The following is a 16,040-nucleotide window of genomic DNA, read 5'->3' on the forward strand; positions in this document are numbered from 1 at the left end:
GCAGGAGCAGGTTTGGTTTCATTTCTCCTGTCTGCCCCTAAGCACAGGGGCAGCTACAGCCCAAAGCCAAGGGATCCCACAAAGGGGACCCTCTTTTTCCCCAACTGCAAATCAGAAATAAAATGTCTTCCTTAGATACTTGTCTTGCTAACAACTTTGACTTTTCTAGACTTGCCTATCATGATAGATTCTTCTACTAAAAAAAAAATAAATAACAAGCAGCAAGTTAATCTTGTTTTCAGTGTTGTATGTTTGTCCTTTGTTTGAAGACTAAATCCTCAGGTGTCTACAAGGAGGACAAGAGTGTTTTTGCAATCCTAAATCAAGGAGCCTTTCCTTTTCTGTTCAGTCCCTTTCCAGCTCCCTGTTCTGACTCCTTGCTTGTCACTGAGTTACAGAGAGTAAACAGGTTGGATTCCTTACACCTTCCCTCCTCCAGACAGGCTCCCAACAGGCTTTGCATAATTTGGCTTCAAAGTCCTGAGTGGTCCCAACTGCTGATAAAATTAATGGGAAATGAGTGCACTGCAGCTTGCAGAATTATGTCCATTCAATAATACTCATGCAACCTCAAATCACTTTCTCAGTGCAGAAATTTAGCCACTCTCAAGATAAAATATAGAGGAACAAGAACATCTTTCCCCCTTATTCTTCAAATGCAGCACCACATCCCAAGTGGGAAGAGAAGGGGAAAATGTTCACTGGGTTTGAACATCTGCCTCTGAAATAGTTTCCTGCTCCAAACCTCAACAAGTGTGGCATTAAAGAGGAGAAAAAAACCAAAAATACCCCACCAAAACCAAAAAAGCATCTAACTTCAAAAATGAAGCTTCATTAGAGTTTGAAATAGCAGACACATTACATAGAGGACATTCTCTCCAAAAGCAAAAATTCATCCCTGTGCAAATAATAAAATGCAATAGAATCACAAAAATCAAAGTAGGTGCAGCTGGTTCTTTTCATACATTTTGAAAGCATAAGAAAATGAGATCAAATACAGATGTTCTATATGAAATAGATGTTCTGCTAATTTAAGAGGAAATTCAAAGCAGATATTAAAGGGCTATATGATGTAGAAAATTGTAGGAGACTTCTACTGATAATTGCTAATTACAAAGCATTCCTAATGCTTTGTCATGCAGTAGTTATAGATCAATCCCTAATTCTAGACCTTATTCCATGTTCTTGCTATATATAATAGTGACACATTTGTATCACTGTAGGAAAAGGTTTTGTCACACTTCCACTACAAAACTCTTACTGGACCTGAAATTTTGTCATAGAAATGCACTTCAGGGCATGGAAAGTCCCAGTCTGGCAAAATCCCAGCAAGCATCTTGCAAATATAAAATCAAGGAAAGGCTAAGACAGAACCTGTGGAAATCTTCTAGTCCAGCTCTGTCAGGTTGCTCAGAGCTGTGTCCAAATGAGACTTGATTAACTATGCATGGGGAATCCAAAAACTTGCCAGGGAACCTGTTCTATTGTTTGATTATCCTTACAGTAAAATCCAAAATCTTATGTTTATATAGGCTGTATTTTATTAAATATGCATCATATGTCATATACTATATTTAAGCCAATAGATTTTGAGGTGGCAAGAATTAATGTAATTGGTACCTGACCATGATCTGATTATCTGCAAGGATGTGACCCTAATCCATCACTGAGATCCCTGTGTTTGAGACAGGCTCCATGTGTTACTCTCATGTATTGGGCACCTGCCATTCTCAGTGTTAAATTTGACATGGCCTCAAATTCAATCAATTTGAATTTTCAAGCCAAAAGACATGACCCTAGTGTTGGAGAAAACACTGTGTACACTTTTTGCCTAAAGGTGATGACTTCTCTCAGTAATCCAGCTATAAGGGAAAAAATGAGCAGTGGAATATGATTTTCTTGAATCCTCTCGACATAAACAGTGGAATAATTTTACTGAAATTAAAAACTAAGAAATATGACCATCTCTCAATATTGTGAGAGATTTCAAGCAAGTTGCCAAAAGGGTAAAATTCCAATAAATAAACCAAGGAATGTACAAAAAAAATGAATCTTAGCATTTGAAGAACCTGCACTGGAAGGGAAAATAAATTAATTTATATAAAATACCATAATACCACCTAGTAACATGTACTGTTTGTTACTAGGATTACTCATAAAATCTGGGGGTTTTTATAGAGTTTGGTTTAAGTACACTATCTGAAAATGTGCAAAAGCCAGTTAACTCATTAATGTAAACTCCTTGTTGTTAGAACAGAGTTTTACAATGCTTCAATCACTTTCTCAAATTACATCAGTAAAGTTCTCAACTTGTTTTTTGTTAGTCCATTGTGGAAAAGTTATTATAGTGATAAACTTTTAAATCTTATAGGCAATTGTAGGATCATCCATGCATTACTTTTCACCTGCTTGTTCTATCACTTCAATCTCCTTTCCAAGTCTCCCATTATCTTGAGCAGATGCTTACAAATCCTATCTATAGTTTTGCTTTTATTTGTGGAAAGATGAACTTCTTTTGGTCCCTCTAGTTTGATCACCACTGGGGTTTTTTTGAGATTTTTAATGATAGGGATGTTCACATTTCCTCTTTTATTCTCTTTTTATTGGTAACATCTGCACATCATCTCTTTGCTGTTATAATCATTGCCTGCTTAAAAGACAGATAATGTTGGTACTGACACTGGAGTGATATGCTCCTGGATAAGTATTTGAACTAAAAGTTTTACTCGGGACCCATTTGAAAATAGGGTTATTTATGGCATTCCTCAATTCTCTTATTTCTCACATGTTTCTTGGAGGTCACAAAGACAACACAAAAGCTTATATACAACATGTTTAATCATACGGATATCCTGGGCTGATAAAACCTCTGCAATCCATTCTCTCAATATGTAGCTTGGAAAAAACAATGCCAGGTTTCACGACTTCATCCAGGACTTAGAACACTGGCAAATCAGGTGTGAAACTGCTCTTCTATTCAAGTCATCAAAGAAGGGATGAGCCTTCCTCCCCAGCACAAAAAGCAACAGGTTTGCATTCTGTGCCTGCAAACCCAGTGCTGCCACAGAGCACCTAACACAGACTCACTTGGTTGCTTTGTTAAAACAGATTCTACTCACACACACAGAGAAAGAAAGAAAATCCATGTTGAGGGAAGGCTATAATTAACAGATCTCTCTTCAGCACAGATGAGTACCCAGAGATGAAAAGGCTTAGATTACCTACTTCACTCTGATCAAGTGCAAAATAAAACCCTGATCAGCTTTGGAAAGGCATTCCACTGCATTTAGGTAAGCCATTAACAACTGTACAAACAAAATTTGGCTGAAGTTGCTTAATAAGAAACACAAAAAGGAGGTGGGGAGCATTTGGTGGAGGTTTTTTTGTTTCTGTTTTGGAGCTTTTTTTGTTTGTTTTGTGGTTTCCCTTTTTTTTTATAAACTACTCAGGCAAGGTGCAAAGTTAATTTTCAAACTTCTTACAACTCTTGAGTTTTTCTTACTGGTGTATCCAGAGTTCTGAGCTCCAGTGAGAGCCCTGCATGCCCCGGGTTACCTCTGTAAACCTGCAAGGTGAGTGTGGCTGTTTCCCTCCGTTTGAACCCAGCTCTCTGCAGAGGGACGCATCTCCCCCAGCCCTGGCTGCTCACTGTCCCCAGCCACGTGGGACTGGCTGTGGGTGACAGCACACAGAGCAGGGAAAGGGATCCCAGCTACAGAGCTGAGCTGTGCAAACTCTCTGGAGACCTGCAGATCACTCTCCCCAGAATCCTTACTGCCAGCAGAGCAAAACCACTGCACTTTTCTGTTCTCTTTGGGTGCTTTGGGCTTCCCTGCGCTCCTGCCTGTTCCAGCACCCCCTTCCAATTCCTTCCAAACCACAAGTGCAGAGATGGCAAAGCCTGCACCCAACTTCCCCACGTCCTTTGGGTCCTTTCAGCCCTGCAGTCTGCCATTTGACAGAAATATTAAACTGTACCAGCCAGCAGCTCAGTGAGAGCAAGTCCAAGGAGGCAAATGCAGCACCCTCAGACCCACAGTGACTCTGAACCATGAGACACCTGGGGCTAATGCTGAACACATGTCCTGTGGATACCCTGTGGAAAGAACATGCTTTCATCATTGATCTGCTGCTCTGATGGATGTGTGGAATGAAAGGCACTGTAGCTGCATTCCTGAGACAAGTTTTACACCTCATTAATGCAGTACATAAGCTGTGCAATTATACATCCATGTGTCACTGCCAAATTTATACACTTTTACATACTGTTAGATTAAGATGGTTTCATTTCATTGCTCTGCAAATGGACTTTTGAAAGGATACTTCACTCAATTTTTTGTGCAGTATTGATGGGAAAAGCACATGAAAGACATGGAATTCCTTGGATAAATGCAGCACATGCTCTAAAATAAAAAATAACATGACATCAACAAACAATTTTTACATGCTTGCAATGCAGTGACCCTTTGACAGTGCAGGCTGCAGCCCAGTGTCCCCTTCCCCCACCAAGAGCCACCATTTTAGAACCAATTCCACTGGATTAGGCTATAATGCACTGTGATGTCTCCGGATCTGACCCACTTCTTCAAGCCTGATGGGTTTTTGTTTACACTAGAAGACATCTGATCCAAAGCAGCAGGAGGATTACAGCACTGTCTAATTAGAATAACTTTTCAATTTAGAGTGAATAATGAATGCACACCATTGGACACTGCTGCCTAGTGGGTGGGGCAAAGAACCAGCAGAACTGAGCTCTGCCCCTTAAGGCCAGAATGACAAAAAATGAAAAAGAAAGAATTCCAACTAAAGTCTGTGGTTTTTTTTTCTCTAGTTCTCTGTTATGCAGCCTGCTTTTACATCTTTGGTTGACATTTCTTTTTCTCCTGAAAAAGACTGCTCAGCTGAGCACACTCTTATGGCAAGAGACTGGACTGTCAGCTACAGCAGACAAGATTCCCTCCATGCTTGAGACACAGCTGGGAAACACCCTAGCACAGAGCACCACAGCCATAATGCAGGGCCATGGTGCTACAGGCAAGCAAATTAAAATCTCTTTCTCCACCTGGTTATTGCTGTGCTGCATGAACTCGAACACAAGGTCACGCTTGTGTTTGAGTGCCAGACAGTGTGCTGAGGTGATCCCTGAGGAGTCTGAGGTACTTGTAGGGTCCATCTTCCCAAAAGTGGCCAAGGAACAAGTTGCTGGTGCTTCTGCTGCTCTCACTGCCTTTAGGTCCATGCTAACCACCATCCAGGCAAATCCAGAGGCACAGGTCTTTATCATAACCAGGACAAGAGACAGAGCCAGAAACTTCAAAGGCATCATTGCCTTCCCCTTGACCTTTCCCCCAGCAAGGCAATCATGGGAGCAACTTAGGTGGGCCCCTAAAACTGACACATTGCAAAATTTGTATGGCTCTGGCAGAAGCAGAGCCATAGGTTTTAGTGTGGAACAATATCAGGAAACCAGTATCATAGTATTCTGTAACAATAAATATAACTACAGAGAGCATGCCAGGGAAAAGACTCAGGGACAGGAAACACCATGGATAAGGAAAAGAGGGAGGACAGTAAGCAGCAGTCATGAAACCTTAAAAGAATTATTAATACCTTGGACAGATTTTTTCCCCAATAGGTGACTACAGAATGTGTCTGCAACTGCTCTGCTCTTCCTTGTTTTCAGAACAGAGATGCATTTACTGCATGTAGCTTGTTCTCATGGCAAAGCCAGATGGAAAGTATGTAGGGCTGCTACTTAGCACAACTGCTTACAGGAAGCTGCATTATAGGAGAAAAGCTGTGTGAAAAGGATCAGAATGATGAAATGCATCTGGCTTAGCACACAGCAGTAAACACTGGCAAATATATTATCATAGCTCAATTACTGGTAGGGTACTAGAGCCTATTCAAGACTTAATATTTAATTATCTTTAGACTACATCAGTTGTTAAGCTGTCAGCAGCATCTGTAGAGGGTACATAGGTGGACATCTGCTACAGACTGAGAATGCCATACACCAGCAGAGCTGTTTGCCACAAATACACACAAAGAAATTCAGGAGCTCACATTAAAACTACATCTACCACATGAAACATATTTACAGCAGGGATACCAGCTTGGAGCACACTGTAGCTGGCAAGAGGCAGAAGGACAAACTGCTCTGGCTGGGGGCTCACTGGAGGGAGCAGTGAATTCTATGCAGGGGAGATGAAAGACCACCATTTAAATAAATCATCTGCACTGAACCACCCAGAAATCCAGTTGAAACTAGGCTTACATATCTCTCTTGCATGGAAAACAGTGTTGTCAAGGATTATTCAGTTTGCAAAGTCAAGTCCAGTTAAGCTTAATTCAGTTTCTTCAAGCAGACACTGCAGCACTGTGCATGCATAATTCTAAGAATGCATCTTTTTGTGCTATCCTGGGAATAGCATGGGTTGGGTAATTCTCAGAGACAGGAGTTCTAAGTACTGTGATCCCAGAGCTGCTGCTACCCCACACACCCCCACCAGTGCTTATGGGCCTTGCCTGGACGAGCCCATAGGCACTCCCTTACCAACAGTCTTCTGCAGCCACTGAAAGTCACTCCTCACCTCAGTACTCCTTATTTCAGCTTCCAGCATCCTTTGTCCAGCCCAAGTGTCTGTCCTGAGCGCCAGACCTTGCTGTTATGTCTTTGGGAGTTACCCTCCATCAGTTCCCAGCAGAAGCACTGTTCCAGTGCAGCACTGCCCACCTGAAGTCAGGATGCCTGACCAGGACCACAGAGCACAGTGGCTCTGGGTGTATCCCTGAGCCAGGCCCAGGAAAAGTGATGCTTCTCACCCATTCAGCCTCTAATGAGGCACATGCAATTAAAATCAAACTCAGTAACATGACTAGATTTAGCTGGATTCTCAAGAGAATAACAACAAAGACTCACCCCCACTGCCAGAACAACCCTCTAGAAAAACTGTCTGGTCTGAAACTTCGAAGTGTGAGAGCTTTCCAGACAACAATTAAGAATATAATTCTCCTGCAAGAAGTAGTTCAATTATTTCTGCTCAAATTCATCCCATAGCAGCAGCCTAGCCTACTTCAGCTTGGCAAAGCTCAGCAGAAGAAAACCTTAACTCCAGGAAGCACAAGCAGCTACTCCCACATCCCATCCTACAGGCTTACACTGCTCTGCACACTGGCAGCAAAGCACTGCACAGTTAAATGCATCATTTTTTCATGATCTTGGAGGAGTTAAAGGGGACAATAAGTTCCTTCCTATCTCAGCCATTTGTCTGAAATGTTGAGGAATGTGAACACCTGCAGTGGGTTGAAAACGCCTTCCTGCACTCTGAGGTGATGCTGCACCATTAATGTTCATTTGTGACACTGATCCATTATCAGCAGCCCCAAAAGCAGAGATATCATTTTTCCAGTGGAGCACCTCATGATCATAGAAAATGGAACACACAGGGTTTGTGTCTGCACAGTGGGCACAGTTTGAATATGGAGTGGTCCAGGTGTCCTGTGACCCTTTACCATCACAAGTCAGTATTTTTATCATCTTTTAGGTCACTAAGTGCTCTGGGGAGACTTCTAGCAATCGATAATGGAAAAGGTGACTTTGCAATGTTGCAGAAAGAAACTGAAACTTTCCATTCCTTCTTCTCAAGTCTCTAGGGCCATTAGGATTTTGTACTGTAAATGAACCTTAAAGATTTGTTTAAACCACAACCGAATGGCCTAAGTAAATTTATTTTTTATATAAACCATTGCTTTGTATTTTTCTTCTGCAAGGTCATACAGCAGAGATTTAGGGTTTTTATCCTTTGTTTATATTTTGTATTTATTTTTATCATAATTTCTTTTTCCATTTTTTTTTTGGCTCTAACTTTCCAGTGTTGGTTAAAGATGCAAATATTAAAATGCAAAGTCAAATACAAGTTATTTTCACAAGCACTACTGTAAAAAAAGTCTATTTTCCCATTTTCTAGACTAATATTTACCATCTTTGACAGCCTTATTGCTGAGCAGATTGTTGCATATTTCAGCATTATCTTTTAACAACTTGACAGATCTGCCTATTTTCCTGTGATTATTTTATCCCAAGCTGGAAGCCTAATAGTTGCTTTTTGACATGCTGAATCACAGGATTTGCTGCACAGCACAGAGACCTGTGATTTGTGGTTAGTATTTTGATGATGCCTTGGAGGGAATATTTGGATTTCCAGCAGTGTTGCTCTGTTTGGCCTGATGTGGTCAGAAATGCAGGCAGCAGCCCCAGTAACCTCAGGATGGTTCAGGAATTGAGGATCAGAGGGCACTTGGGAAGCCCTGATGCAGCAGCAGCAGGGAGTTCATGATTCCTTAGTAGAGAAGGAAATGTTGTACAGCTTAATTCTGGATATTAAGTAAATGCCAGCAGTTTCTACTGCCAATTATTTAAATCTACAGCACAGAAGCAAGGGAGGGACAGCTACAAATGCACAGAGATACAACAGAAGCACAATACAAGAGGGAACTCGTGGTTCCATACAAGATGTGCTGTTGTAAATGCAAGCAAAGGACATAAAGCAAATTGCTTTAATAGCAACTACTCTTTCAAGGAAGTGCTTCATAGACAAGTCAGCCACCCAAATGCAGAGAGCAAGAGATTCTGCACATGGCTCCTTCAGCCACTGCAGCTTTATTTATCTTCAGATTATAACTGGCAATTCTACTAATTATTTCCAGCTAGGTTCCTAGGGCTATTACAGAAAGGATTTTGCACCCAGTGAAGCACACAAGCAGCTTTATTTATTTTCCTTGCATATGCAGAGGAAGGAAGACTGGAAAGAACCTCGTGGGTCATCAAACACAATTCCCTGTTCTCACAGGCAACCACATAACACAAACTTCAGAAATGAGAAACTTCCACCTTAGAAGTAATTTGGTTTCTTTTCCCCACTACTCTAAATGGAAAGTTGCTCCAGAACCTCCCCGCTCTGGAGTTTAGTGACTGTATCATTATGGAATTAATTAATTTTTAAAAAGTTTATTTCAGTTCTGGTGCCAGTGCAGCCCGTTAACTCAAACAGCATTTCTACCTTCCTTTTGGTCCATTTATAGAGAGCAACCACAACCACTCCCCAAAACATTTCTTTAAGCCCTGGGTGACACTAGAGCACCCAGCCTGAGGCTCTTTTAGGGTAAGACATCCTGATCTATTGGTGTTTTGTCAGCCATACCAATTTGCATGGAAAGAAACACAAACTACCACATCTAGTGGATGTCTCATGGCATGCCAGTGAGCTCTGTGCAGTCAGCCAAAGCCTGCAGATGCCTAAAACAGTGGATGGAAACTGTTTATCACTATGAGATGTTAAGTAGAAAGCACATTTCTCCAGATCCCTCATCATGCCAGCAACTTTACAACCTGGCACCAGAGTTACACTGACCCTTAAGTTTCATGTTGAAAATCTAATTAGGATAACAATAAGAACATCACATTTTGTACTTTGAGGACACCAGGGCATAATTCACATTAAAAAAAAAAAAAAAATCTTTACTGAAACAACATTCAGTATAGGTTATTTAACCCTAATTTTCTGTATTGTAGCACCCAAGATGACTTGTACCTATCTCTATAAACACATGTTCACAAATTAACACTTTCTGCCAGTTTCACCAATACATGCTTACATAAATATAGATAATATAGATAAGTGAAATTAGAAAAAGCAGGCTCCACTGGGAATGAGAAACAAAAAAATGCATAGTTCACCATGCCTACAGAAAAGTTGCTACTTATCTCTAGCTTTGCCCAGGTGAGACCCATTTCTGGCTTTTTTATCAGCATGTCTGTATAGAACACAGGTGTTGCAGATGATGTGGACATTTCAGATATTATAGAGCAGTTGCCTCTCCAGATACAGATGAGGACTGGGGAGTCAGGTCTAAAATGTGTGTCTTAAAAAGTGTAGATGTTTTCTTGATACTTAAAAGCAAGTAGAAAATTTCATAGCAAAGGAGGGAAAATTCATTTACAACAACACTGACAGACCTATTTATTACTCAGAAAATACTGATTGGTTTAGAAGAGAATTTTGGGGTATCCCCTATAACTAAATTAAAACATAAGAGATTCTGCTTACAACTACTGTGATATAAAAGGAACTGTTATATTATTTGAGCAACAAGGACTGAAAACTAGATGAAAAAGATGCACGACTCAAAAAGAATTTTTGGTCAATAAGGCAGAAGTGAAACGTGTTACTAAATATGAGATCTGTCAGACAGAGAGAATAAGCCACTTCAATAAACCTGTCTGTGTCAACTAATAACCAGGTAGATTTGATTCAAGATTATGGTAATTCAAAAAGCAGACAGTTGGAAAAGGAAAGTAGGTTTGAATTACCAGAAGATAAACATGCACAAAGTGAGTTTTATGGAGAAGATCAGGAATTTGTTGTGAAATAGTGTGTTGTGAGCTCTGTAGATTTCTTATAAAAGGGCATTAACAGTAATGCCAGAAATGAAAGTAAAGCACTCATAACAACCTGGTATGCTTGAACTGGGTGCAGGCACTGTGGTAAGATGAGGAGTTCTCTTAATATAAAGATAAGACAGTGCTATCAGAAAATGGATCCAAATAACAACATTACAGAAAGAGGAAAAAAGAATCACTGATGGGAGAGATTACCTCTGACCTTGGCAGGTAGGTTGCTGGGTTTTTTAAATATAAATAAATACTTTTCCATATGTACAAAAGGATATGGAGAAGCAAGCAGAGGACAAGAATTGTGCCCTATTCCTCTCCTCAGTCCATAGGGCTCGGAGCTGCAGAGGCGATGCCTGGCAGGGCTGGAATCAGTGGCACAGCTGCAGCTCCTGCTGCTCCTCTGCTCTGCAGCTCAGCTGCAAACTGCCTGCCAAGAGGCACCACGCTGGAAGCTGTCACACTCCAAACAGCCCCTGGGGAGGTCAGGCACAGTTAAAGCACCAACCCAGTGCCTCAGGCAGCTCCTGAGCAGTGCATCGACTGCTCAGACGAATGGGGAGGTACTGACTTTGGAGACAGCAATTTAAATTATTTGTTCCACAATAGAATTGTCAGGTGTCTTCAGACAAATCGTTGAAGTTCAGGCTTTACAGCTTGGGTAACCAGGCACAGGAGCCCAAATCAGGGAAATCTTCATACATGGCATGCCCACAGCAAAGCCCCACACACACTGCTTCACCCTCCTGGGTGATTCAGTCACAGAGCTGCTGAATGCAATTTGGATGATTTCAAAGTGACAGAGAGCAGGTTTAGATGAGGTGTTGGGAAGGAATTCATCCCTGTCAGGGTGGTGAGGCCCTGCACAGGCTGCCCCTGGATCCCTGGCAGTGTCCAAGGCCAGGCTGGATGGCTCTGAGCAGCCTGGGACAGTGCCAGGGGTCCCTGCCCATGGCAGAGGATGGAAGGAGGTGACCTTTAAGGCCCCCTCCAATCAAAGCCATTCTGTGATTCTATGATTCCCTTAGGCTGAAATTATGGAAATTATCTGGGAGACCTTGTAGCACTGCCTTTCCTCTAGGTGTGATCCAAAACAAAGGTATTCTGTTCAAAAGTTCCAACCTGTGACCATGTGGTCCTAGGAGATCCGTGAACTTTAAAAATAAAGTACCTCTAAAGTTTCCCAAGTTTATCTGCATGGGTGGAGAGAGATGGGAGTTTAAGCCTCCATTAAGAGCAGATGGTAAGAGCTCTCTGTCTCTCAATCTCCATTGACAAAATGGATATTAATATTGCCTAATTCACAGAGAAGAGTGAAGTGATCCAGGATTATTACAGCTATGAGCTGCTATATAAGCATAACAAATGGCTATATATTCCCACTAATTCATCATCACATACTTACAGCTGGATAAAATATTCTTCATTACATACTTTTAGATAAATTAGTGCTAACTATAGCTTTCAGGCAAAGTTACAAGTACTTTGGTTGGGTTCTTCAAAAGAATGCTCACAGAGGAAAAAATTGCTCTTATTCATGCAAATCAAAGGTATGTTGCTTTCACTGGAATTGTACCTCTTCAAGAAACAGAACACTGATATTGATATTTCCATGTTTTTAGTGCTTTTAATATAGATACTTACATCTTTGTGAGAAATAAATATCATTTTTACATCCAAATGTTTGTAGTGCATCTTAAATGTTCTAAACAAAAATGTGCTATGCTTGAGAATAGGTTGCATATGTAAGGAAGTGTGTTCTATGGGTTGAATAACTACAGATGATAACTGAAAGCTTGTCTTTTGCTGGAATCAAGAGTTGTCATCAGCAGACATCTCCAGCACCTAAAAAGATCACCCAGTTTTTCCTGAGGCATCTTCAGGAGCACAAAGGGATGATATTGCCTCTGAAATGTGTACATCAGTGCTTGTGCCATTCTTCTGTCTCTCTTGTGTGGGCTGCTCTGCATCCTTTCACACTGCTGGGACAGGGACACTCTGGGAATGATGCCTGTAAATTACTGTACAGCTCAAAGCTCCAATCCCAGTAACACACTCTTCTATAATTATGGTTAGATTGGTGCTGTAAAACTATTCATTTCATTAATTCTCCATTTGGAGCCTGAAGAGAGTTGAACATCTTACTACACACAGAATGTCTGAGAGAACAGATTAGAAGGCCCTAAATGGATTTCTTCAAACAACAAAAAAGAAAAAAAACACCATCAGGAAACTCTTTAGAAGGTGCTTTTCCTAAACATTAGGTGTCAACCCCTAAGGATAAAGATGCAATTCATTTTTAAGGACTCCTCATTACACATAAATGTCCTAAACCCTTAAGTGTTCAGTCCATTCTCTCTTTAAAGGCCTCTGAAGGGAGAGAGGGACAACATTTATTAACTTCATAATGTGAAGTTAATAAATCTAGATTCCAGCAAGAAAGATTTGATGCTTCACAAAAGATGTCCTTTTCACTCTTGATGAGATCCATTTATCTAGAATAGACAAAGTAATTTAGAGGGCACAGAAAGGAAAAGTTATAACATGAAGTTATTAGGAAAATTTAAATCACAGCTTTGATTATAAGTCTAGTCCACAGCAGCAAGTGGAGTTTTTAGAAACTTTACAACAAGTGCCATTTAGGCCTATCATTCTTACTGCTGAAATACTCCTTTGAAAGAACCTCCCTTTAATCCATGTTAATCCATAAATTGCTTTCATGACCACCACTTACCTAAAACGTGACCAGAATTTTTGGGACTGTGGAGATTTGTATAAAGCACTAAATCCATCAATTACACATGCTTTGAAGTTGCAAAGTTCAGTCTCACTCAGAACAGTTTAATTAAAAGCAATGACTTCATATTCTATCCTCTGCACCAAAAGAGCTTGTTTTTCATTGCATGGATTGCTCCTAACTTGGAAAGTTTCTCACTGACTGAGGCAGTGTGCTCTGTGTTCTGAGTCACTCCTCTTGCAAGATTTGGCAAATGGGCTGCCAAAACATTGCTGTGCTTCTGCCGTGTAGCCCCATCCATCATTGCACAGGTAATTTCAACAATTCTGAACTTGCAAAGTCGAGTCTCAGAACCTTAACCTTGATATAATTTCTTTACAGAGATGTCCCAGACTAAAAGGAATGGAGGAAAACAATAAAATAATCTGAACCTGTTCTTACAGTTCCCTCTAACATTTGTTGATCCAGCCTAACATTAATGCTTGTCTCAAAGTTTGGTAAACAGAGTTGAATACACAGCATTGTGTAAAGCAAGCAAAGGGATAGAAACTTGGAAAATCCCTGTAAATTTCCTGGGAACCCATTAACGACTGACAGCACAGAAATCTGTGGTTTTGCCCCAGTTCTGGTGGGGCAGCCACCACTAACACAGCTCTTGTTCACACCCTGCTCCATTCCCCCTCACCTGCACAGGCTCTGGCAGTGCTGCCTGCACCTCGCTCTGTCCCAGCTCCAGCCTCACCAGGCTGCAATTCTCACACTCCCTCATCCTCCTCTGGCTCCTGCCTCCCCTGATTTTCCCATGGCAGCAAGGACAAGAAGAACACCTCTGGTTTTGTCTAATCCCACCCCAGTCCCAGGGCAGGTGTGCTGGGGGAGCTCAGCTCCTTCCCTGCAGCCCTGGGGCAGAGCTCACCAGGCAGCCACAGAATCCTCAGAACATTTGAGCATTTGTCAGCCAAGCCCAATAAGCCCTGTAGAGCTTCCTGTAGCTCTGCCAAAGCTGGGAAAACTTTCATGCAAATAGCAGCAAGAACGTTTCCTGCATTCCCATCAAATTTAATCTCTTCTCATAGGAGGACACTACAGTTTATTAATGAAACATCTGCAAGTATTTTTAACCAAGACAAAAATGAGTGCCATTCATTCTTTGGAACAGCTGAATCTCTCTCATTGAAAACTTAACATACTTTTTTTTTGGTTGTCAAACACACAGGAAAGAGGCACAGTTGGAGTGAAGTTAATTAAGTTAATTCCTTCCAAAGCTCAGTTAATTTTTTTATATAACATCCAGAAGAAGTTTTGACCAAGATCTATTGGAACTGTGGTATTAAACAGTTCAGATACCATTTCTACCAAAAGGTTTGTTTTTTTTTAAAGCTGGGGGAGGAGTTTTTATCTAATAGAATAAGAAGAAACTTTCTATGTCAAATTAGGACTATGTACTAGAGCAGAGCTTTATCACTACAGTAATGAGTAAAGGAAATGATATATATTTAACTCCACTATCATTAAAGATTTAAGATTATTGCAATAATTTCTGCTTCTCTCTTGCTTTACTGAGCTTAGTCAAGCTGATATATTGCTGTGTACTTCATTCATTCCTCCTGATGGATGGTATGAAGGACGTAGACAATGCTGATGTCCAGCTAAAAAGAGGAATTACAGAAAAGAGAAGATAAGCAGCTGTAGATGATGAAGTGCTGATTAATAGATTACCCCATCCCCATCAAGTCCAAACCCATATTTTAAACTGCCAACAGCATTGCAACTGAATGAACAAGTACTTCTGGAATCCAGAAAATGTTGAGGAGCTGACCTTTCTCAAAATTAATCCTTAACAGCTTCTTCCAAGATTTATTTCTTTCCCTTAGCTTTGGACAAATTTGGTAACGGTGTGACCTGAGCTTTGTGATTTCTGGCTGTGAATGGATAAAGTGCTTTCTGGCCTAGAGGGGTGATGCTCTTGCCTTAGCTTTCCACCAAAGCTCTCGAGGCAGTACTGCTGACTCTGGTGCCATCCATGAAGTGTGGGGTCAGACAGGAGGTGACATCAAGGACAAAGCCATCAGGATCCCTGCTGGTTTGTGCCAGCAGCCCCTGGGTGCAGGGACACCACACACTTCTCTGCAGCCCAGCTCTAGGGGGTCCCAAAGGGATCCTCCCTGACCCATGGGGACTCTGAAAATCCAGATGTGTGACCAGGAGGGACCCAGAGCCACCTCCTGCCAGCCAAAGTTGCAGCTGCTCCAGGCTGGTTTCAAATACCCACACGGGGTCTGCCTGGGGCCACTCTCACTCCTGACTGTGATGAGGCCAAGCAGGGCTGGCATTTTGATCACAAGGGATCTTAAACACTCACAAGTGCTGAACACCTGAGAATAAAAAGCCTGTGAGCATGAGCAGGGATAAATTAATATTCCCAATTTGCTTGCTCCAACATTTTCAAGTTAAAACTAATTTTCCCCATAGACAGTAAATCACAAGAACATTTATTTGTGCTAACTTACCAGACATTTATTTTGGCACTGTTAAAGCCACAATGTCAAGTTTCCACTCTAAACTATATGCAAAGGGATTTTGTCATAAAAACAATGTGCTATTTATTCAACACACACACACAAGCTGTTTAAGTAACAAATCCTAATTTGCCCTGAAAAATGTGTGACTTTTACAGGTCCCCACAGTCCCCACTCAAGACCAACAGGTTGTTTTTGAGAACAAGGATGACAGTGATGATCAGAGGGTGCACAAGCTCAGCCACACAAAGATGCACACACTCTTTAGCAGGAGGAGCAAGTGCTCTCTGCTGCTTGAAATGTCCTCAGTACAGCAAGATATTAAGGAAGA

This window comes from Molothrus ater, chromosome 12, assembly GCF_012460135.2.
Source record: "Molothrus ater isolate BHLD 08-10-18 breed brown headed cowbird chromosome 12, BPBGC_Mater_1.1, whole genome shotgun sequence".
NCBI classification, from domain to species: Eukaryota; Metazoa; Chordata; class Aves; order Passeriformes; family Icteridae; genus Molothrus; species Molothrus ater.